Source organism: Dermacentor albipictus, chromosome 9 (assembly GCF_038994185.2).
Source record: "Dermacentor albipictus isolate Rhodes 1998 colony chromosome 9, USDA_Dalb.pri_finalv2, whole genome shotgun sequence".
Lineage (NCBI taxonomy): Eukaryota > Metazoa > Arthropoda > Arachnida > Ixodida > Ixodidae > Dermacentor > Dermacentor albipictus.
In genome coordinates this window covers 19,614,682-19,636,947 of record NC_091829.1, presented here as the reverse complement: position 1 = coordinate 19,636,947, position 22,266 = coordinate 19,614,682, and the positions used below count along the sequence as shown (strand labels likewise).

General features: G+C 48.4%; 1 protein-coding gene and 1 non-coding gene across 2 annotated transcripts in view; one reads left to right on the top strand and one right to left on the bottom strand.

Annotated features, from left to right (window-relative positions):
• LOC139049761 (latrophilin Cirl-like) overlaps positions 1-22,266 on the top strand; it is a 1,359,947-nt gene that overhangs the window by 126,644 nt on the left and 1,211,037 nt on the right. The window contains exon 2 of the mRNA XM_070525564.1: positions 7,265-7,329. The gene's annotated coding sequence lies outside the window, so the exon portion shown is untranslated. The remainder of the gene's footprint in view (positions 1-7,264; positions 7,330-22,266) is intronic.
• TRNAM-CAU (transfer RNA methionine (anticodon CAU)) lies at positions 15,234-15,305 on the bottom strand. The gene has a single exon. It is a non-coding gene; the product is annotated as a tRNA-Met (tRNA).

Below are 22,266 nucleotides of genomic sequence, written 5' to 3'. Positions count from 1 at the left end.
CGCTCGCTCGCGCGTAAAAGCAAACGCGACATCGTAATTACGAAAGACTGCTTGCGTCTTCAATGGAACTATAAAGTTAAGTTTCGCATCGGTCCTGTGTGTTTCTTGCTCAGTTGCGTATCAGTTTGGCTCGGACAAGCAGTGTTCCATGAAGATGATACGAGCAGGCGGACCAACCTGCAGCGCAAGCAGATCGACAGTGAAACAGCAGACGTAAAAGAGACAAAGAGGCTCGCAGACGGTGAAACAGACGACTGAACAGACGACAACAACAACAAAGTTCAATAACGTACTGAACCCTCAATGTCCACTCGCCGGTGGTGTTCCGAACTTATCTCTCCGGTCGGTGAGCCTGCGAAAATGTACGCGATATGATCACTGGGAAAGCAGCCAGGAGAACGGAACGTCCCCCCCAATGTCCTCGGCGGCGTTGCGTCGTCCGGGGCTGGAAATCTCACTCGTATCGTGCACCCATTGTACACTCGAGAGATTCGCATTAACGACAGTTATAGCGTCCTCTGTCCACGAAAGTGGGTGCGCGATAAGTTCTCGGCACGTGATCGATACTGGGGGCCGTTACTTCGCACACATTATATAGCTCGCCGGACGGGCCATTTATTTATCCGCGAACTCAAAAAAGACGCAAGTCGGCGCAACCGTATTTCCCATGCTTATTCGAGAATGCCCGCGGCTTTGCCGCGTGCCAAGTCCAGTCTCACTGGAGCGCCGTCCGAGCCGTAAAAATAAGAACGACTCGTTTTGATGCTTCCGAGTCCAGGAAGAAACGCGGCGGCCGTAATAACTATAGCGTTGCACAATGCCGCGAAGTTCCCTTCCAGTGCGCCCGGCTGAACGACGTGTCGCAGTTTTAACTGCTGTAGTAAAGATAGCACGCGCACATCGCGTTCTTCGCTATGGCATCGGAGAATGAATAACGCGGAAGACAGACGGCTGGAAACCGTGGCTTCTTCTTCCTCGGCGATATGGATGAGTCGTTCAACCCTTGCGTGGGCCGCGTAACGACCTTAGTTTACGGTCTCGGCGGTTGTATTGTGTTCAGACCGCCCGCCGCGCCAGCGTCGGACTGGCGATGCCTTCGGACAGTGCGACGCGCGTTGTAAGGCGCGTGCGAGGTCCCCGATGAAGTGTTGCACACTTAACAAAGAAAACGGCTGCCTGCAGCGCCCTCTCGTGTGCGACCGACGTCGGCTTTTGCGCCGAATGCGAGAATTGTTCGGCGCGATGAACTTTAGGAGTGCAGTTTGTGCATTAGGTGGATTGCTGATGAAATGGCGGTGAAGCTGCCGCAGGGACGTGGCCAAGCCGTGGGCTGGATTAACGAGGACTCTGAGATTGGCGCCACTAAAAGGGGCGCAAAACGAATATGGACAGAGAGAGTAGGACATGAACTTTATTTCTCAATGACTCTTAGAGGGACTCCAACAGCGACCACTTGGACTGAGTCACATGTCCTGGTGTTGAGTCCATTTCGTGGGATCTGGTAATGTGTTTGAAGTGGGTTAACAGCAGTGACCATAGTGTGGTACGCTGCCCTTGAGGTGGAGTGGTCCAGCTCTTCCACGTGTAGGGGATGGAGGCACTTTCTAGCGAATTCTTGAAGTGTGAAGAAGAGAATGCCCTGGGGCATTCCGAGTAAATATGGTGTGCGTCGGGGTATTTGCCACATAACTGACACGCTGGTATGCCGCGTCTGTTCTCAATGCGGCGTTGGATGGCATCGTTCGGAAATCTATGGCTTGCGTCTAGCGGATCACTCCAGCTTTCTCTCTGGCGTGTGTCTGGGATGGGGATGCCTAAGGAGTCGGTTGTTTTTATGCGAAGCATATTACTAGAGCTCAACCCAGCTCCTTAGGCGCGGCGGTGTCGCCTTCAATACCACGTGACACCGTGACGTCACGACAGAGGAGAAACGGGGCTCCAACTCGCGCCGTCGCTCGCGGCGTCGCCCCCCGCATCGGACGCGGTGAGCGTCGAGCAACGCAGCGTTCGGCGCGACAACGATTTATTCATGAAGTGCAACGCCGCAGACACCGACACCGACGACACCGGCTTTTCTGCGACACGAGCTCCTTAACGCTGTCGCGTTAAAATAAAGGCTAGTATGCTTCGCATCCTGGGCGTAACCTTAGCTAAGCCACAGCCATTTTTTATATTCCTCGCGCCGATTACGGTGTCGTTAACCTGTGAGCTAAGAAAAACGGAAGCAAGATGGGTGGCCGATGCCGCGTGTTCTCACGTTAGCATCGCGCGACGTCGTGGATCTTGCTATCAGCACCTGTTTGTGTCCATGTGAAGTGTTTACCAGTAAATGACTGTGTGGCGTACTAAGGAACCTGACGTTAAGAAATCCTGACGTCACGCGTGGAACATCTCGCTTTTTTCTCGCTGCCTCTCACCACGCCGGTGTCCGGTATGCTTTGGTGGATATCGCGCGCTTACGTCATCGCCTTCCCCCATAGTTACCGGACATTTGAACGTTGAATAGCTTGCGCATTAATCCGAATCCGAGCTTTGGAAGCTGCGTATGGTGTCCCACTTTTACAGTAAAGTGGCGAGTCGGGCTTGTCGGTTAGCGTTAATGTTGAACGCATCTTGAAGCGCAGCGGAACGCACATTCTATTTTTTTTTCCTTTTTCAATGCAAATCAGACAGAGCCGTGTTTTTACGTCACATATACGCATGTGGTGTTATTACGCCCCAATATTGCGCCGTATAAAAGCCATGGTATGTAGTCTTACCAGTACTCACCTACGGGGCAGAAACCTGGAGGCTTACGAAAAGGGTTCTACTTAAATTGGGGACGACGCAACGAGCTATATGGAAAGAAGAATGATAGGTGTAACGTTAAGGGATAAGAAAAGAGCAGATTGGGTGAGGGAACAAACGCGAGTTAATGACATCTTAGATGAATTAAATCAAGAAAAAGAAATGGGCATGGGCAGGACATGTAATGAGGAGGGAAGATAACCGATGGTCATTAAGGGTTACGGACTGGATCCCAAGGGAAGGGAAGCGTAGCAGGGGGCGGCAGAAAGTTAGGTGGGCGGATGAGATTAAGAAGTTTGCAGGGACGACATGGCCACAATTAGTACATGACCGGGATAGTTAGAGAAGTATGGGAGAGGCCTTTGCCCTGCAGTAGGCGTAACCAGGCTGCTGCTGCTGCTGCTGCTGATGCTGCTGATGATGATGAACGTTGAAAAGCTTGCGCATGCATTAATCCGAATCCGAGCTTTGGAAGCTGCGAATGGTGTCCCACTTTTACAATAAAGTGGCGAGTCGGGCTTGTTGGTTAGCGTTAATGTTGAACGCATCTTGAAGCACAGCGGAACACAAATTCTGTTTTTTTCTTCTCCTTTTTCAATGCAAATCAGACAGAACTGTGTTATCACGTCACATATACGCACGTAGTGTTATTACGCCCAATGTCACGCCGCATAAAAGCCATGGTATGTAGTCATCCCGATTACAGCCAAAGTGTCATAGAATCTCGTATGTCATCGCCAAACGCTATCCGTCGCCGTTATACAGTCGATAAAAGCGAAAGATGCTCTGTTCCGTGCACTGGTATAGAGCCAAGAATTGAGCCCTCGAGGTCTTGATTCTGAGCCTGGCGTTCATTTCTAAGCGGAAATGGAAACAGCGTCCTTGACGTCAGAGCAAGCATTTCACGCCTAAGTGTAAGCACCGCACGAAAGGCATATGGAGGTTTCTTTTATTTCCTTCCGTGACACCATACAATACAGAGCCAAACGATGTAGACCTCGGCGCTTCGTTTATCATTCGAAAACCTATTCGCGTAAGCGTTCTCGTACGCATACGCTATTGTTTTTATTTGTATAAGTAAACAAATAAAAAAAAAAAGAGAAGACGAGTCTTACAGGGAGCTTCGGCCACGCGTCGTTTATCAACCGCTTCTCTCGCCGTATTCGCGATGCGAGCACCCTCTGATATATCGCTTCTGCGGGGCGTCGAGATTTTGCGAGAGCATAAACGCGAGGTCGTCCCACAAATAGCCGCAAACCGAGCAGCAATGCGCTGCACCCTCGCCGGGAAAAAGAAAGGAAGGAAAGACGCGACGTGGAAGAAAACCACGCACTGCAACGCGCAAGTCTCTTCGCTGAAAGTGGCTCCGCTTTCAGAAATATTTTGCGAGCGTTTTGGCAAACGGGGTCAATGATGCGGGATAAAACGCTTTTTTCTCGCGCCTGCGATGCAACTGCCCGAAGAGCGTGCGTCAAACGACTGTCACCGCAGCGGCGCGTCTCCTCCTGCAAAACTTCATAAATGGACGTGCCCTGCCATCCCGAGCCAAAGCCCGCGCCTGTAAAGAAAAAAGAAAAAAAAAAGAAAGAAGAAAGCGCTTCCTTTAGTCGCAGCCGCCGCTCTCGTCTTGTCACAGCAAAGCGTGCATGTATGTTTCCGGGCTCGGCTTTGTGGGCTTTGGCGCCGCGACGCCGAAAGCCGCCGCCATGTGGCGCTGGCGTCGGCGCGCGTCTGGGAGAAGTGCGCCCAGCGAGGCTTTTAGGCAAGCCGGAGTGTTGGCCCTAGAAAGCCCCTTTACATTATTACATAACGGTTTGTTCAGATTCCTAAAGTATATTGTTGTTGTGTCATCTAACAAATAAAGAAAGGGAAAGCAGTAAAAAGAAAGCTTTCTATACGCCCTCTAGCGTCGCTAATTCCGTGCACTAGTGCGGAAGCCGCCGTGCCGGAAGCCGCGGCTGGTTTCAGCTAATCGGAGATGCCGGCGTACGCCGTCATTCTTTGCATGCTTCTCCGCGATATTACGAACGTGCGTGACGAACATGTCGTCGGCTTTCTGCATTGTGACGCAGACGACCGTAAATCAAAAGCGTGTGTTATTAGGCTACATGAGTGCAATTCTATGTGTATTTATCGTAGCCATTCAATGTTGAATAGGGTAGTGCAACATTCCTAGTGGAATATTGATTCGTTGGTCTAACTGCAAATTTACCTGCAAAAAGAAACTGCTAGAGGAAGCCTTGGCGCTGTGACTGGTCAGGTACTAGAGTTACTGCATACGCCACCTATCAGGTACCATGGAAATAATCGGTGTAACAGGTGAAACTGTCTATTCATGTCCCGTGTAATCGCATAACGATCCTAGGGGCAGATTCGTGTACACTGCACCCAGCATTCCCGTGCTGTGGAAGTCACCGTATCTGCAAATCCCGCAGACACTAGCGCCACAGCTGTCTATGGTGATATTTGTTATGAAACTGTATTGACCCTAACCATGGCCTCCGAAATGGGACGGTGCGCTCTCTTTAATCTCGGAGGCCACGCCTTAAGTCGCTTCGAGTTTTGCTCAGCGCTGCATTCTTTTAGACCTACTGCTCGCGCTTACATGTGGCCAAATAGGCGCCACTCCGAAGACATTCACCTTTTCAATGAGAGTTTTTGGTCTTCAGATGAATTGATGCTGTGCTCGTTGCCTGAAAGGCTGCTGAGGCTGTAGAAACAAAGCCGGGAGGAAAACCGGCATAAACATACGCGGAGGCTTTTGCCCGTGTCTCCTCCATTCAAGCAGACGCGAGTGTCATACCAGAAAAGATGGATTTCGGATCGGTGAGCGAGCCGACGTTGCCATGTACGAATACAGAAAGACGATGGCGTATCTTTCAGGCGCTCTTTTCCAGCATGCTATGCGTAGCGCCCCGAGCCAATCATGGGACGCGTCGCTTGTGTCGAGGATTTGCCTTATTCTTCACGGGGCGAGGGGGGAGGGGGGGGGACGTGACGGATTTGATTTGTGCGAAAGCTGTGTTTTCAGATTCGATAGCGTGTTGTCGCTGTGGAAATGTCATGGTTCGAACAAGGCAGGCCGTATACACATGGGATTAGTACGCTATGAGCCTTGCGTTTAACGCAAGATCTCAAGTCGGAAATGTCAGTCATGCCTGTAGCCCTTTAAACAACAACAATAAAAACAAATTGTTGTTGGTGTGGTTAGTGCCAACAGCGCATCACAACTTGCCACCCATCACGGGCCCGTCCGCACAGAACGTAACTTCTCGCGACAAGACCTTCTCACCCCAAGCACAAGCTAGCTCACTATGGCCGGCTTCTCGACGTCGTCGTTTGCAATTAATTCCCAGCATTACGCGCGTGTTACATCATAATACGTCATAACACCCTTTGCGTTACAGCATGATATGCCTGGTAGCCGAGGAGCAGGCAAGGTGGTTCGAGGGAATCAAGAAAGTTCAGTTGTAAATAATCTGCGCAACTCTCGAACCTACTTTTTTTTGAGGACACGACGGAAGTGTGCCCAGCGAACTTCATTGACATCCGTTGCTATCGAAATATCGCCGCCGGAGTTGCCCTTTCACCCTTTTGCATCTTTCAAGTGGCTTTATTTTTCAAGAAGTGATACACTAGCTTGAAAATAACGACAGTCTTGTAAGATGTGAGATTGTAAGTTTAATAGTAGGGCATATAACCGATACACATTGTAGCGCTCCAGTAAATTCAGTGAACCGAGCTGGGCAGCGTGACATGTCGTGTCATCACTCGTGGTTGTAGAATAGCGTGTTTTTATTTTGTTTTCAAGTTCGTGTGGAGTATCTGTGCGCACTGAGTTTGTGTGCTCACAGCTGCTACTCATTTATTGCTGTTTATAAGCGAGTTGTGGTTGGTAAGCCTACTTCTTACCGTTTGTGAACTATACCGCGTAACCGGAGGCGTAAACGTGAGTGGCCGGTTTGGTGGGGCTTCCTGCTGGTGCAGAGCTCTACCAGATGAACACGGGGCTATTATTGCGATGATCAAGTATGTTCTACTTCTCCGCTGGTGAAAATTTTCTACAGTAACCTAAATGTTCTCTTTTCCGACAAGAGCACTCATTGAATACGATAACGTGTCTACAAATTATTGTGGTTACACGAAGCGTCGTCTTTCTTTCAGCGTCCACTAACCTGGGAAGACACGAACACCACTGCGTAACCGCAATACCGAACGTGCTGGAACTCTCTGTTGTTTCTATTTAATGCGACTCTGGAAGGCTTCCAGCGTTCCTCAAAGTAGGGTACGTTGTGTCTCAAAGCGACAGAAACATTCCGCTCCTATGAAAAAAGAAAGCCTCGTGTGACAGATGCCACATATCCTATAACCTCTAATAACGAACACGTACGAAAGACGTCTTCATATGAACAGATATGAAATTATTAGATTTGTGGCATATGTGTCTTATGATTTTTCTTTTTCTTTTTTTGGCCAGGGTCTTGTGCCTTGCGCCAGCAGACCTCCGTGCAGAGGCGGTCGCCTAGACGGAGGCAAGAGAAGGTGAGTCCTGGCGCCCTTCGGTGACTATTGACGAACAAAAAGTCGCAGTTTCACCCGAAACGCGAAGCATTCGGCGAAATTACTAGACAGCTATATGAAGTAAGGATAGTAGTTTTATCACCCGCCGTGATTGCTCAGTGGCTATGGTGTTAGGCTGCTGAGCACAATGTCGCGGGATCGAATCCCGGCCACGGCGGCCGCATTTCGATGGGGGCGAAATGCGAAAACATCCGTGTACTGTTGTGCCATTACCACAAGCCCGGATTCCGAATCGGCAAGATGCAGAATTTATCCTGCGAGCGCCCAAATTCTCCCTTGAAAAGTCAAGATGCTGAGCCGTCAGGCAGAGGTGTCCTGCGGGAGAGCCTCGGCGGGCAACTTGTTCAGACGTGTCAGCAAGTGCCAGACAGCCCGGCGCCGCACCTCCATTTTCCTGGGGGTCACCGCGAACGCGAACTTTGAACCGGGTCGCCAGCGCGGTCACGGGTTGGACCTCTCGGACGACCGCCGAGTGCTGACTTTGTATTGGGCCGTTTGAGTGACAATGGTTCTCGGGGAGTATAAAGCCGCGAGCCGGCTGCCTCGAAAACCGGATCCGCCGACCCACCGGGAGACAGTGCCGCTCTCGACTGGGGTGAGATGTGTCTCATGCGGGAGACACATGGTGCGATTTTCCGTGCGATCAGTCGTACGGCGCGTCGTGTGCGACTTGCCGCATGCGGCGATTCGGGACACATGGTACGAGTGACCGAGCGGCGGCTAGCTCCGCCCAGAACCGGCTCCCCTGCGTGGAAGTTCGGAATGCTGCATAACTTCGAACAGAAAGTGAAAGCAAACGTATTTGCACAGCTTTCTTGTTTGCAACAAACGATGACAATATAAACACGCCTATGGAAGCACTGTAGACGTGTTTCCACAAGGCCGCGTTAGCAGTAACGGCTCCTTTGACAGCCGCCGATGGCTATGTGGAGCCGGCAGGCACAGCTCGCTCGGCCATCGAATCCGACACTGGTGGTGCTTGTGACACGATCGCCGATCGCTTGCAGCTCGTAAAACGAAGCGTCTATGTTAGTCGGCACAACGTGTACACAGTTATCCTACGCTTATATTGCAGCACATTTGATTTCATTGGCGCCGACAGAAGCGAATGAGCATGCCAGGCGAGCTTGCGATCGCTGGGAGACCGTGTAGGCCTAGCTCGCCGGCCGTCTATCCGAGGCCGAGGGCCCATGCCGATGCGTCCGCAGCTCGTAATTAAGCGCCTAAATTCATCAGCACAATCAATGCCTGAACATTTATGTTTTTCTTAAGTGAAAATACGGTTAGTTTTCTCGGTGCCGTTAGTAGCGATGAGTAAACACGCCAGTCAGGCGAGCCGCTTCGTATAGACGATTGCTGGCGCATCTGCGCTGACGGCGTCCGTTTACTATATCGCACGACGTTTTATAACATGCACTCTTTTGTGGCCACTTTATTCTATAAGTTATTTAGTGTCAGAAACAAATTGCAGCTTACTTATGTGCCGCCGTCAGCGGCAAAAGAAGCCTTCGTTTCGACCAGGGAGAAAAAAAACAGACATGATCGGAGCGGCGAGGCGCTCGCTGCCGGCTCCGTCCCGTCGGGTCTACGACGTGGCCGTGACGTTCGCGCTACCGGCGCTGTCATTGGCTGCGGCCGTCCGACCGACGCGGCAGTCGCACGACAATATTCAGCCGGTCGGTCGCATGCGCGGCGTGCGATCCGACGCCGCATGCGGCGGATTCTGTTGGGAAACCGTTGAGTGCGGCAGCCGATGCGAATGGTCGTACGACCGATCGCACGGAAAATCGCACCATGTGTCTCCCGCATCACGCGTTTTCGCCGGACGTCGCCGTGCGGGAACAGTCGCGTTTGCTGTGAGATCTCGGCCCCAGTGCCGACCCGTTCATGTCCTGTATAATGACCTGTATATAGTGTATAAAGTCCCTTTTGTTATTCTCATCGACGCCAGGCTCGGAGTCTTCGCTACCAACGCTCTGTCACAAAACGGGTGACGAGCGCTACGAGACCACAAAGTCGTAATCGTGGTGCAGCGGTGCAAAGTCGTAACAGTACTTAGATTTAGGTGCACGTTAAAGAACCCCAGGTGGTCAAAATTTCCGGAGTCCTCCACTACGGCGTGCCTCATAATTAGAAAGTGGTTTTGGCACGTAAAACCCCATAATTTAATTTTTAATAGTAGTTTTATCGGCCGTATAAACTTGGAAATATTCGCTTACTAACTGAATTATAAAGTGGGGTGTCAGCACGCACAGGGAAACATGAACACATCACCCTCGATGACCGCGGACGCTCGATGTCAAAACGTTGGCGTGAGCAGGCTCGGCAGCAGTAGCGAGCGAAGGGACCTTGTAGCTGTCTGTCGTCTCAACGCAAGCAGCGACGAGATCACATAATTTTCCCTAAGGCAGGTCAAGCGCACAAAGACACTGACTGCGGAAAGAAGACGGACAAAGTGCTACTTCCAGCTAATTGGAATGAGTCGTCTGCAGATCGCTTTCAAGATATATACGGCGCGAGTGACCGGGCAACGCCGGCCAAAGTGCGTGGCTGCTGCCGGAGCTCAACGCTTACCCTCCTCCCTCCCCTCACTCCGTCCCTCTTGCGGTCTTCGCAGTTTGCTCTTCGTTTTCCACCCTCGCGTGGGCCAGATTGAGCCGTGATCGTCGGCTCCCCTCGCGTGCTTTCACTCGCACATACGGCGCGCAGCGACGGTATTATACTTCCTGGACTTTATACGGAGCATAACGGCGACGGCGACGGCAAAATAAGGGGCGTGGAGGGTAATTGCTATCGCAGTAAAAGTAAGCTTCGTTAACGGTAACAGAACGTATATAGTCGGGCTACGTGGTTCTCATTCAAGCTTCAGGTAATCTTTATAGCGCTAGTAATGAGGAAGACGACGGATGTCCTTGCATGCTTCTCTGTCGTCAATGTGTTTTTGCTTGCGCTAGGAAAAAGAAAATTGACGGTGAATCCCTTCATGTCGCCAACAGCCGATACCATCTGGGGAAGCGGCAATGATTCCTGAGTGATGGCTCCACGATAACAACTTAATAATAAAAGTATAGCACGCTGTCCCAGTCGAATGGTACATTTGAATATTTCTATGACGTGAAGTGGTTCTGCCTGTTTAAGACGGTTTTTCTCCGCACAGATCAGTTTGGATCACTGGTCTTAGGATGAAACCTTAACGTCCTGGCAAATCTTATGAATTATTCTGATTTCAGTGTTCAGCCATAGATATTATTGCAGCTTGAAACAATGGGCTTTTATATTTTCCAGTTAGCCTAGTATTTACGTTATCGGATCAAAGTCATTAAGCTGTGAGCGGATTGCAGCTGACTCTGCTCTCTTTCTGAGGTGAACGGCAAGTGCACTGCGGTTTTATGGATGGATGTTGTATTGCTGTTACTACCGTATTTTCCGGTGTATAAGACGCGGTTTTTTTCCAAAAATCTTGCTGGTGCGTCCTATACAAGGGTGCGTCTTATATGCGAATTTTTCGTTTTTTTTTTTGCGGGTTCAGAAATTACTCAGGTTCATGCTCAAGATTTTTTCACCGAAAAAATATCACTACCAATGATGGGGTAGTAGCACGGTTAATACTTCAATACGGGGACCGCCGTGCGCAACTTTTTTTAGGTGAACTTTATCATGAAACGGTGGGGATGACGACTTCCAGAATCGCAAACACGTGGTCGTTTCGGAGGCGCAAGCAAAAGTAATGTGAAATTCCCAAAGATGGCGACAGTCGCGCTTCTCGACATTGTCAAGACAAGCCAAGCCGGCGTTCTTTTTTAGTCATTCTTTGCAACTTCGCAACCGTGTACGTATTACGTCTGTGTTGGTGACTTCGGCGTGTGTTTTCCACTACCTACACCTGTCGTGCTCGGTCTTACTACAGTATGCCACCGAAGTTGCGCAAGAGCTACACCGCAAAGTTCAAATTATCTGCGGTCGAGCATGCTACCGGAAACGGAAATCGGGCTGCAGGCCGCCATTTCGACGTCACCGAGAAGATGATTCGCACGTGGCGACAGTCGTCCGCCAAACTGCAGGCGATGAAGAGCGGAAAGAAGGCTGACCGCGGGAAGAAGGCGCGGTGGCCTGAACTTGAATACCGGCTCCTCAAGTGGGCTCTTGAACAACGGGCTCAAGGTAGGGCTCTGTCAACCATGCAGTTGCGTTTGAAAGCACGCACTTTGGCGAGTGAAATCGGTGCCGCTGATTTTGTTGGTGGGCCGTCATGGTGCTATAGATTTATGCACGCAAAGCCTTGTCAATAAGAGCGCGAACGACAATGTATCAACAACTACCAGACGATTTCGGAGAGAAAGTGGAGAAGTTCCATGAATTTGTGAAGAAGGAAGTCGAAAAGAATAACATCATCGACAGCCACATCGTAAACATGGACGAAGTGCCTCTAACATTTGACATCCCTATGACAAAAAGTGTCGCTCAGAAAGGTGATAAGACTGTCACAGTACGAACAACTGGGCACGAAAAGTCTCACTTCACTGTCGTACTTGCATGCTGTGCTGACGGAACAAAGCTGCCGCCGATGATAATTTTTAAAAGGAAAACGATGCCAAAAGAAAGCTTTCCGCCTGGTGTTATTGTCACAACTAACCAGAAGGGCTGGATGGATGAGCAAATGATGGGAGTTTGGCTCGAAAAGTGCTTTTCGAAGCGCCCGGATGGATTTTTTCACTCCCGGAAAGGCCTTCTGGTTATGGATAGCATGCGGGCGCACATTACTGACTTGACACTGAGGCAAATCAAGGCGAAGAACTGTACCCCTACAATAATACCCGGTGGTTTGACGAAGGTTCTACAGCCTTTGGATATTTCCGTCAACCGCAGCTTTAAAGCTATTTTGCGACGTATTTGGGAGGCGTGGATGACGGAAGGCGAGCACAGCTACACCGCAACTGGACGCATGAGGCGCGCTTCTTACAGCGAAGTTGCGAAGTGGGTCCATGAGGCCTGGAGTGCTGTTAGAGTGGCAACCATAACTGCAGGGTTCCGGAAGGCTGGCCTGCTAGCTTCATCGCCAACCGAGCACGACGACAATCAGACCAGCGGTTCTGAGTATGAAGAGAATGCTTCAGCCGCGTTGCCTCCAGAAATGGGCGAGCTTTTTGAGAGCGCATCCGAAGATGAAGACTTCGATGGTTTTAATTAAAAATAAAATGTTGTTATGGACATATGGGAGAGTTCTTTCGTCGTATTTTTCTTTCTTTTTTGCTAAAACGTGGGCGGGTATGGCGTGAGTGTTGCCTTTTGCGATCACTTAGCGTTGCTTAAGATCTTCTCACAGGCCGCCGCGGTGGCTCAGTGGTTATGGTGCTCGACTGCTGACCCAAACGACGCGGGTTCAATCCCGGCCGCGGCGGCTAGAATTTCTTTGAAGGAGAAATTCTTGAGGCCCGTGTACTGTGCGATGTCAGTGCCCGTTAAAGAACCTCAGGTGGTCTAAAATTCCGGGGCTTTTCACTACGGCGTCTCTCATAGCCTGAGTCGCTTTGGGACGTTAAACCCCATAAACCATAAACCAAGAACTTCTCACAGGTAGGTAGGTGGGTAGGATAACTTTATTTAGCTCTACGGAGCTTTTATGCGATCAGATGAGTCCACCCATGGTTCATTTCGCGATGGTCGATCAAGCGTGTTTAATTAACCCTGACTAGCCTAAGTGGGTAAATTGGGGTGCGTCTTATACACGGGTGCGTCTTATATACCAACTTTTTCAATGAGAGCTTTCATATATGGCGAGTGCGTCTTATACAAGGGTGCGTCTTATACACCGGAAAATACGGTACATTCGTAATGCGTAAGCATTCTTTGGTGAGTATACCAACCCGTCATGCGAGAAGTGTAATGCCTTGTATCTGCAGAAAAATGCGTAATTTACGAATTTAATAAATTTAATCGTTATGATAGTGTAAACGTAGACGATCGGAAGCTTTATAGGCGATACGGAACAATCTAAACCAAATGAAACAATAAAATTTACCACCGAGAATTTCCATTGGGATACATAGGGCTGTATAAATTTTGCACGGGGAAGCCACGTGAAAGTTGGGCCATGTGAAAGTTGGGCCATGTGAAAGTTGGAAATGGGCGAACTTAAATATGGGGGTGGGCCAGCTTGAAAACTGGGTGTGTGCCAAGTTAAATTTGGGTGTGAACCAACTGAAATCGAGTGTATGCAGATACTCCACTGGAGTTTCCTCATACTATTGGCCTCGAGGGCCGCCACTGGAGGGATCGGCGCTGCTATCGCTATGACGTAGAAAGGAGCGTCACGTGAGTCGCGTTGGCGCCTCTGCCCCGTTCGACGCAGCTCGCTGTCTGGGCGATTGAAGCCTTGCTCGTAGGATTTTCTATGACGCGTTTTGTTCACCAGGCAGCAATTTAGTGGGCCACTCTTAAGCATGGTCTTACTTCTCGGTGCCCCAGTGCAGGACGCACTCTGTCGAACCCGGTGGCGAGTTTTCACGCGTAGGCTCGAAACGAAGCGGCAGGCGAGATGGATGGCTGGTGAAGCTGAGAATTACACGCTCAAAAACTAGAGCGATGCTGTGAATCATGCACGGCGCAGTCAACGCGAATCGAAATGGTGCTTCTCGGCCGCGAACCGTCCGCGGAAAAGCAAGAGACAAGTGCGCGCATTCGCTTGCGCCACACTAAACGTAAACCTTTACGAGACGTGAGAGCATTTGAAGTTGCAGTTTGCAAGATTAATTTCGTGGTATCTCACCTTTTAAGCTATAGTGGCATCTTCACGCTCGTACAGTCCATATCGCCGCGTACGCGCGCTATACGATGAGAGTGAACGACGCGGCCATGCCGCAGGCGGTTCGCTCGTTCGCTTGCTCGTTTTGCAGCCAGCACGTCCCGACACACAACGCTTGAAACGTGCAAAAACTCTGAATTAACCGTGGCTGAATCAACGGAGGTACCGAACACTTTCGCGGCCGCTATCATCTGATGTTTCCTTCTCAGTCAGAGGGAGATTCCACCAGGTGGCGCCACGATGTGTCCTCGAGGAAAATAAGCTGCTGCAAAGTGGCAAAAATCCGACGACTCCTATGAGAAGGGAATCGTCCCTTGCGTCCCGCGGTTGCCTCGTGATCACCTCGTGATCACTTAGTATACGCGGGGACGAAGACGTGAGAATGTGTACGGATTCCCTGTGAATGGCCGGGACAAATCATGAGGATCCCTTGTGCAGGGACGTAAGGAATGCGATTGCTTTAAAAAGACTTTGCGGTTGCGTGTTATAGAGCTCTCACAAGAACCTTCTACTTGCTGCAAGATGTAGATACACGTCCTTCTTTTTTTTCGCGCCTTCTTTCGGGCGTCACAGAGTCAAGAGTCGGAGAGTAACGGCAGCACTGTCTTCTTGATTCGCGGCAAAAGAGAATCGCGGTAGCGCTGCAAAAATAGAAGCCTGCATATTTTCAGCAGTCTTCCTTTGCGGCTAATGAGAAATTCACGAGTGAATTTAGTCCTATATTATTAGAAAACTTATAATAAATTTGTGCTTGTGGCATGACACGTAATAATTTCGTCTAAAAAAAGAAAAAAGTTATCCAAGGAGGTGTCTCGTACGTTGTGCTAATTTGGAAACACGCGTTTCTTTTTCTTCAGTATATTAGTCTATTAGTACTTGTAACCGGAAGTTTCTTGGGAGTCGCAGGTTCACTGCAGGGAAGACACGTGGCAGGGCTGTAGAAGTAACGTGTTACTAAGTTTCTTTTTTTTTTAAATCACATAACGTGAGTGACGGCATGTTCCACATGCATTGATAAAACGAAAGAAACAAAACGTCCAAATTTTAGTAGAAAAAAAAAATTTAGCAGAGCGTGGTTTCGATCCACGGACCTCTGGGTTATGGGCCCAGCACGCTTCCACTGCGCCACTCTGCTATTTAGTTTTCTTTATTTCCAGTGTGACAACACAAAACAGAGAAACCAACACAAAAATGTTAAAAGCGCCAACCAGTAGCTTGTTGACGCGACATTGCTAAAAATGTTTTAATAACACTAGGTCATTAAGTACAGAATACCATGCTGGCTGTTCGTCCTGGGACTGGTACACATCTCGGATATAGGCAATGCTTTCAATGAAGTTTTCTCTTACCGATCTTACAATAGGATCTGCATGTCTGACAGCCATTCTTGTTTTCCACATGCTATGCATGCTTAATACCATGAACATGTCATAGGGCACACCCCCGTCATTGTTAACCGCAAGGAAGTTAATTCCATATGGTGTCAGGGGCAAATCTTTTCTCAGCGTTCTCTGGAGGACGTCCCAATGAAAAATTGAATCTAAACAGTCTAGGAATATATGTGTTAGTGTTTCTGGCTTGCGGCATAAAATGCAACTGCGCCACTCTGCTGAGCGATTCCGACGGCGAATAATGTTCACTTTAAAGCAATGTACGTGATGAACATCATTCAGTGTTAGCTCTCTGTAATGTGGTTACGAAATACGCGCTATTCTTTCGACTTTTCGCCTGTACAGCCGGTTTGCTTCAGTCGATGGCGGCTGAAACCAGTGGTGTTATGGTTGCAGGCACTATACAGGACGCGGGTTCGAACCGCGGTCGCTGCGGCCGGATTGCAACAGTGGTGGATTGCCCAAGAAAACTCGTGCGCATCGTTCTGTGTGCGCGTTAAAAATCACAGCTGGTCAAAGTTTACGCGGATCTTTTCACAGCCTCGTCGTCACATAGCGGTCCTGTTTTGTTGTATGACGTTATATATCGAGCAACCAGTCACCGACCGCTCGGAGAGATCATTAAGTTAACACTTTTCTAACGCTGCAAGTAAGGATTATCTACGGAAAACATTAACCGTGCCTCTACTATAAGCACCTTCGTTACTACAAATCGCCTTCATGAATTTTATGAATAAGGCAGACTTCAAAAGGAACATTAAAGGAAACTATTAAGTCGAGCTAGATTGAAAGGTTAGGCTTCTGAAATAACGAATTCGTTGTTGGTGGCGAGAACACAGCTTTTGCAAGCGAGAAAGTGCTGAATATGGAAAACGTGAGCGGCACCGCCTGTGGTGGGCTATGGTGACGTCACGTGACGTCAGCGCTGGCCGATTCATAGAGAGCAGCATAGAGGAACCTCACTTGGATTTTACGTGCATAAACTCGTCCGTCCTGACGCGAGCGGTTCAAATTGCGGTGCATGCAGCAGCGGCACCTTCGGCGGTAATTTTCTACGCAACAAATAATTATAACAACAGTATTATAATACAAAAAATGATATACTTCTAGGCGATTAATGTATCAATTGAGCTCGATATAATATTTTTCTTTAGTGTTAGATTAACTCTTAAGATTTAACTTTTCTGACATTTGCGGTTAAAGTTGGATTAGGACAAAGCCGTAGTGCAAATCGAAATTCTTTGTTTTGTCTTGCCTATGCTACATTTGCATTTTGTAAGAAAGCGTACTTCGAGTGAATGCTATTTGGGTCTTCGTAAAAGTGTCTATTTTTTTTTTAATGCACTGCTTCGACTGTGTCGCGAAAATCGCTCTCGTGTATAAGCACGAGTCCGTGTTGTTCACCTGCTGTGGACGGGCTGCGTGTTGCTGGAATGTTGTAGGAAAATAGCTTTACGTGGGCTAGACGGCCTTCATACATTCAGCATTTGTTTTTTATACAGCCGGGAGAATCAAGTCCACAGATGGACGAAGACATCTCCTAGCGATCTCCACTTAATTACGTCTATCCGCATCAACGGAGCCCATTCCGTGCTTGCGAATTTCGTAATCTCATCCACTGCCTCTTTTATTCTAGTGTAATGAACCACTGGTTAACCTCTCTATAGATACTGCCTCACCTGCCCACCGCAGTTCGTCCTTTTAAACCCGAAATATAAGACATCGTCAATCGCCACGTTTCCTATATGATCCGTGCCACCGTCTCCTGAAAGAAAAAATAACGAAAAAGACCTCCCCCTCCCTCTCATGCGCCACCACCTTGCTGGCTTCAGCAGAACTGATTTTGCTACGACCATCTCTTAAGGAAACGGTATACACCATATGGGTTAGGTTATTTCTTGCGTAGGATTTAGTGCTTGTTGGAACACCATTACGGCCCGGGTTCCTGGCCGAAGCCACTTACTAATCGAATTGACAAAGCCAAGAACCGAAGCTGGAAAGTCAGTCACCCCGACAGAAAAACGGTGGGGGCGAAGTACAGCCCGTATGTCGTCCTGTGCCGTTTCAAAGGCTCCGCGCGGACGAATTAATCAACCGCGTATGTGCATATGCTTCGCACGTGTCGACCTCGCGCGCTGCCGGTATCGAATTATGTCACGTGACATGGCATGCGAGGAGGACTGAAAAGGAGGGGAAAGGGGGAGGGAAGGAGATATAGGGACGCAGGAACAAAGTGCTTTTTCGGCGTGCATTTGCCGTCGAATCTGGCGTTGCACATATATACTCGAGTTGGTCCGTTCTTCTCTGGCGGAGAGTCGGTACTGGCATCGAATCGAATTAGAGAAATCGAATTGGGACTGTACGCTTTCGTTGTCGTCTTGGTCGTGCGGAACGCGTGCGCACTTTGTAGGGTAAGTCCACTTAGAAGTCGATGCGACAAGGGCGGAATAAGAAAGACAGAAAATGAAATTCGGAAATCCTTCAGAGTGAGGGCGAAGTGCAGCCATCCACACAAACGCGGTGTTCGCGAATTAGAACATTCCTCCCACCTTAAGGGAGAGGATCGCAGGCCGATTTGGTACCTCGCAGTTGTGTCGGTGACGCTTTTTCTCCGCCATTTATTGGGACACTGTTGTCGGCAATAACAGTGCATGGAATGCCTAAGTGATATGTACCTATTCCTCGACCCACCGTGCTTTTCTTCTCGTATCTTTCTTTTCTTCTTCTTGTTCTTGAAGAAAATAAACGATACTTCGCTTCGGCTTCCCATCACAGGCGTGCCTGTCGTACTCGGTTTCATGTTCCGTGGATTTCATTTTTCTGTCTTTGGGACTTACGTGCCTACGCTGTTAGCACATGCACAATATATTTAAGGGAGAAAAGAAAAGCCCGGAGCAATTTGTCTCCCGCGTCGTATAGGTAATGCACAGGAAAGGCGTTTGTACATGGCGGGGTTAATACGGTTCCACTGACGCGCGCTCCATTGCAGTCCGTCGCCAACGTTTCTACAAATGTGCAAAATGAAAACGAGAGCAATAGATAGAAAAGAGATCGGAAAAGCTGTGCTGGGGAAATGAGAGGAGAGGTGAATGATAAACTCGCGTCAGCGTTTCGGGGAAATGGTATTATGCAAAGTGGACCCGGAGATCCGTGATATGCGCGCTTGGTGAATTGTCGCTTGTCTTCGGGTGCGCTTGCAGACGACACAACGTCGTCTGCGTCTGCACGCGTGTGCAGACGACAGCAAAATACGCATACGCGTTGAAATTTGAGAAGATCATTATGACTTCGTGTGCGTTTCAAACTAAAAATGCAAAGAAAAAAAGTGTTGAGGTAGTATTGAGATGCGATTGGCGTCGTCTCCAAGCAAGTGTGACCCTGGCACATGGTTTTTGTCGTGTTCCTAACGGGTTTTGACGACTGGCTACGCATTTCTGGTCTGTCTGTTCTGTCGCAAAGAACATCTCCGCTATTAATCTGGCACATTGATGGTTACGCTGCAAGTGGAACTGCGGACAATGAACAACAATACAGGTATGTTGGCGTTGCGAACACACGTATGTGTAGTCATCGGTTCCGTCAGCGTCAGTGTAGTCTACTGCAGTCTCGGCCACATGTCTGTAGTGAAGTCTCGAATTATTGGGAATGCTTCGGGAACCACGTTGAGGGGGGTACTGATAGGTGAAACTGAACTGCCTTTAATTTCCTTCAAAAATGACTACTAAGTAACTGCGGTGTTGGTGTGTACGGGCTAATATCGCGGTCGAACCATAGGCGCCAATATATCGGATTTCGCGGCATTTTTTACGACCTCATTTCGGTTAGATAATCGCATGAAGAGAAGCCTAATTGACAGTTAAAACACAACCTAAAAAATGAGGGGGTCAATTTCCTGCTTAAACATTACGTGGTAATAGAAGTGAAAGCTGACAGTCCCCAAAAGATACAAACAGAAATGGAGAGGCGACAAAAGCGCCTTATTAATAGCGCATAAACTAAATTTTGAAGTAGAACTTGTAGTGCCTATAATTTGGTACTGGTTCACTTCGTAAAAGGGAATGTTTATTGTACTGTACAAGAAGTCGAAAGAAAAAAAAGAAAACAACGTATGTTTAACAAACAGTGAAGATACCATGCCACCTGTGGTTGGTTTCAAATGGGAAGTTTAATGCACCTTGTATCATTTTACAACCTGCGTACTTTTGATTGTTTCCGACGTTTCATCAATGTCGTGCAAAATAACACAATCACATAGCATTATACAATCACATAAGTGCGTATAAAAATTCGCAGCCATTCCACTCTCTAAAGGTGGATGACCGGAGGAGCTGTATATATGATGATAAATATGTTGATAATAAGAATGTTGATTGAAAATAAGAGATACTACAATGAATTTTGTCTTTTCATGATTTTTGTTGTTTGATTAGATTCCATACGCAATGCTTTTTTTAGCCTTCCTTTGTTTGCTTTTTTGGATGTATTACTTGGTCGGTGACTATCGCTTTATGATCGTTATGATATACGGCCGGTGACTCTGCGGCGACACTGGAAAAGTTATTGGCCAATGTGACTTATATATATACACGACCCATGATGCGTCGCAGGCGCACTGATGTCTGTGTAAATTCTTGTTCCGAGTTTCCGAACGGACGCTAGCATCTCTTGTGAGCGATGTTTACAAACGCTCGTGTTTTTTTTTCATTTCTGCACATTGTTTATCAAAGTGGTGCCTCGCTAAAGCCTATCTACCAACCTCACTCACTCACTCACTCACTCACTCACTCACTCACTCACTCACTCACTCACTCACTCACTCACTCACTCACTCACTCAATCAATCAATCAATCAATCAATCAATCAATCAATCAATCAATCAATCAATCAATCAATCAATCAATCAATCAATCAATCAATCAATCAATCAACAGTTGTCTAAACGTTGCCAACCACGGAAGCCAACTCTGCGGCTTCGTCAGAGGGGAACGGGAAGCGAAAAACGCACTGGACCGACGACGAGACGCGCGCACTGCTGAAAGTGTGGGCGATCGGTGAGATTTGCGCCCGCCGATTTGCACAGGGCGAAGCGCAACCTGAAAGTATACGTCAGCCCAATGCGTGGTCACGTCACGGGAACCTTTAGCTTTCAATTCTTTACATTTCAATGAACTAACGTGGTTACACGTAGCATATCGGGAGAAAACGTGCACGGACTGGTAGGCGAAAAAGCACGCGAACAAGTGCGGGACGAATAAAACCTACCGGAAACCAAGCACACTACGCCATTGAGAGAGAGAGAGAGAGAGAGAGAGAGAGATAGATAGATAGATAGATAGATAGATAGATAGATAGATAGATAGATAGATAGATAGATAGATAGATAGATAGATAGATAGATAGATAGATAGATAGATAGATAGATAGATGAAAGACAAGGAGGTTGACCAGACTGAGTCCGGTTTGCTACCGTACAGGTGGGCAGAGGAATGGGGACTGAAAGAGAGAGCGAGAGAAAACATGAGTCTATATACCGCACTTTCACGTGCACTAAGTTAGGTGTCTATAGTCGGGCACTGAAGTCTGTTGCCTTCAGATAGTGAAGAAGCGCTCGAACTGCTTTCTGGGCTAATGAACTGCGAGGCCAGGCTCCCAAGATCTTTGCTTCTGTAAGTGACCTGTCATCCAGTCTATTCAAGGCACCCTGGAGAGTCTGACGTTGCTTATCAAAGCGAGAACAGTTGCACAGAAGACGACTGATGGTCTCCACACTTGCACTTCGAGCACGTTGGTGAGTCCGCCATTCCGATATACGACAGCTGCATGTGGGAGTTGGTGAATGCTACTCCTACCCACAGCCGACACAGTAGTGTTGCGTCACGTCGTGAAATGTTTGCTGGTAATTTAAGTTTCAGTGATGGGTCGAGGCTGTATAAACGACACTTAGAGTTCTGTGGTGTATGCCAGTAACTTAACGTGATGGTACGAGCGAGACTGCGAAGCTGTCTTGCAGCGCCTACTCTCGACAAAGGTATAAGGAGTGTCAGGGCGCCATAGAGTTTTTGACTATATTACCCAGGGTAAAATGTGGCGCCGCTGCCCTGTTGTATGCATGCGAACATCCATAAAGGAAGCAAAAAAGTTGGGAGTGAGCACTACGTCACGCAACCAGCCTTGGCAAGCAAATGCTCGTGGCGTCAGTCCCTTCGCTCAGTGTCAGTCCAGCACGTGACCTCTTGCGTCGATATCACGGACCAAGAATCGAGATTTGCGGACATGGAGGAACATTTTTCTTCCTGCTTGCGAATGGGTACCCGAGAAAAATCAACCCGGAGTACTGAAACCTACCACGCGCACTAACGTATCCTCCGTGCTCTGACTTCTACACCACCTGTTGGGACGGCACTGCTGGCTTCAGTCGCGTTGCGAGATTGCGCGAAAGCTTCAAGCTTCAAACAAATAATATTATGATCAATAGAATCAAAAGCGCTAGAAATAATGTATAAACACTAAAGCTCAAATGTCGCTATGATCAATGAAAGACTGCAAGTTATCCGTGAGACCTGCGATGGCAGCGTCAGTAGATAACCCTGAGCGGAATCCAAACTTAGAAGAACATAGTTTGTTAAATTTCGTGTATTATGTATATAGACTTGTTTCAATCAATTTGTCTAGAACTTTGTCAAAGAAGGGTAGGCCAGAAATGG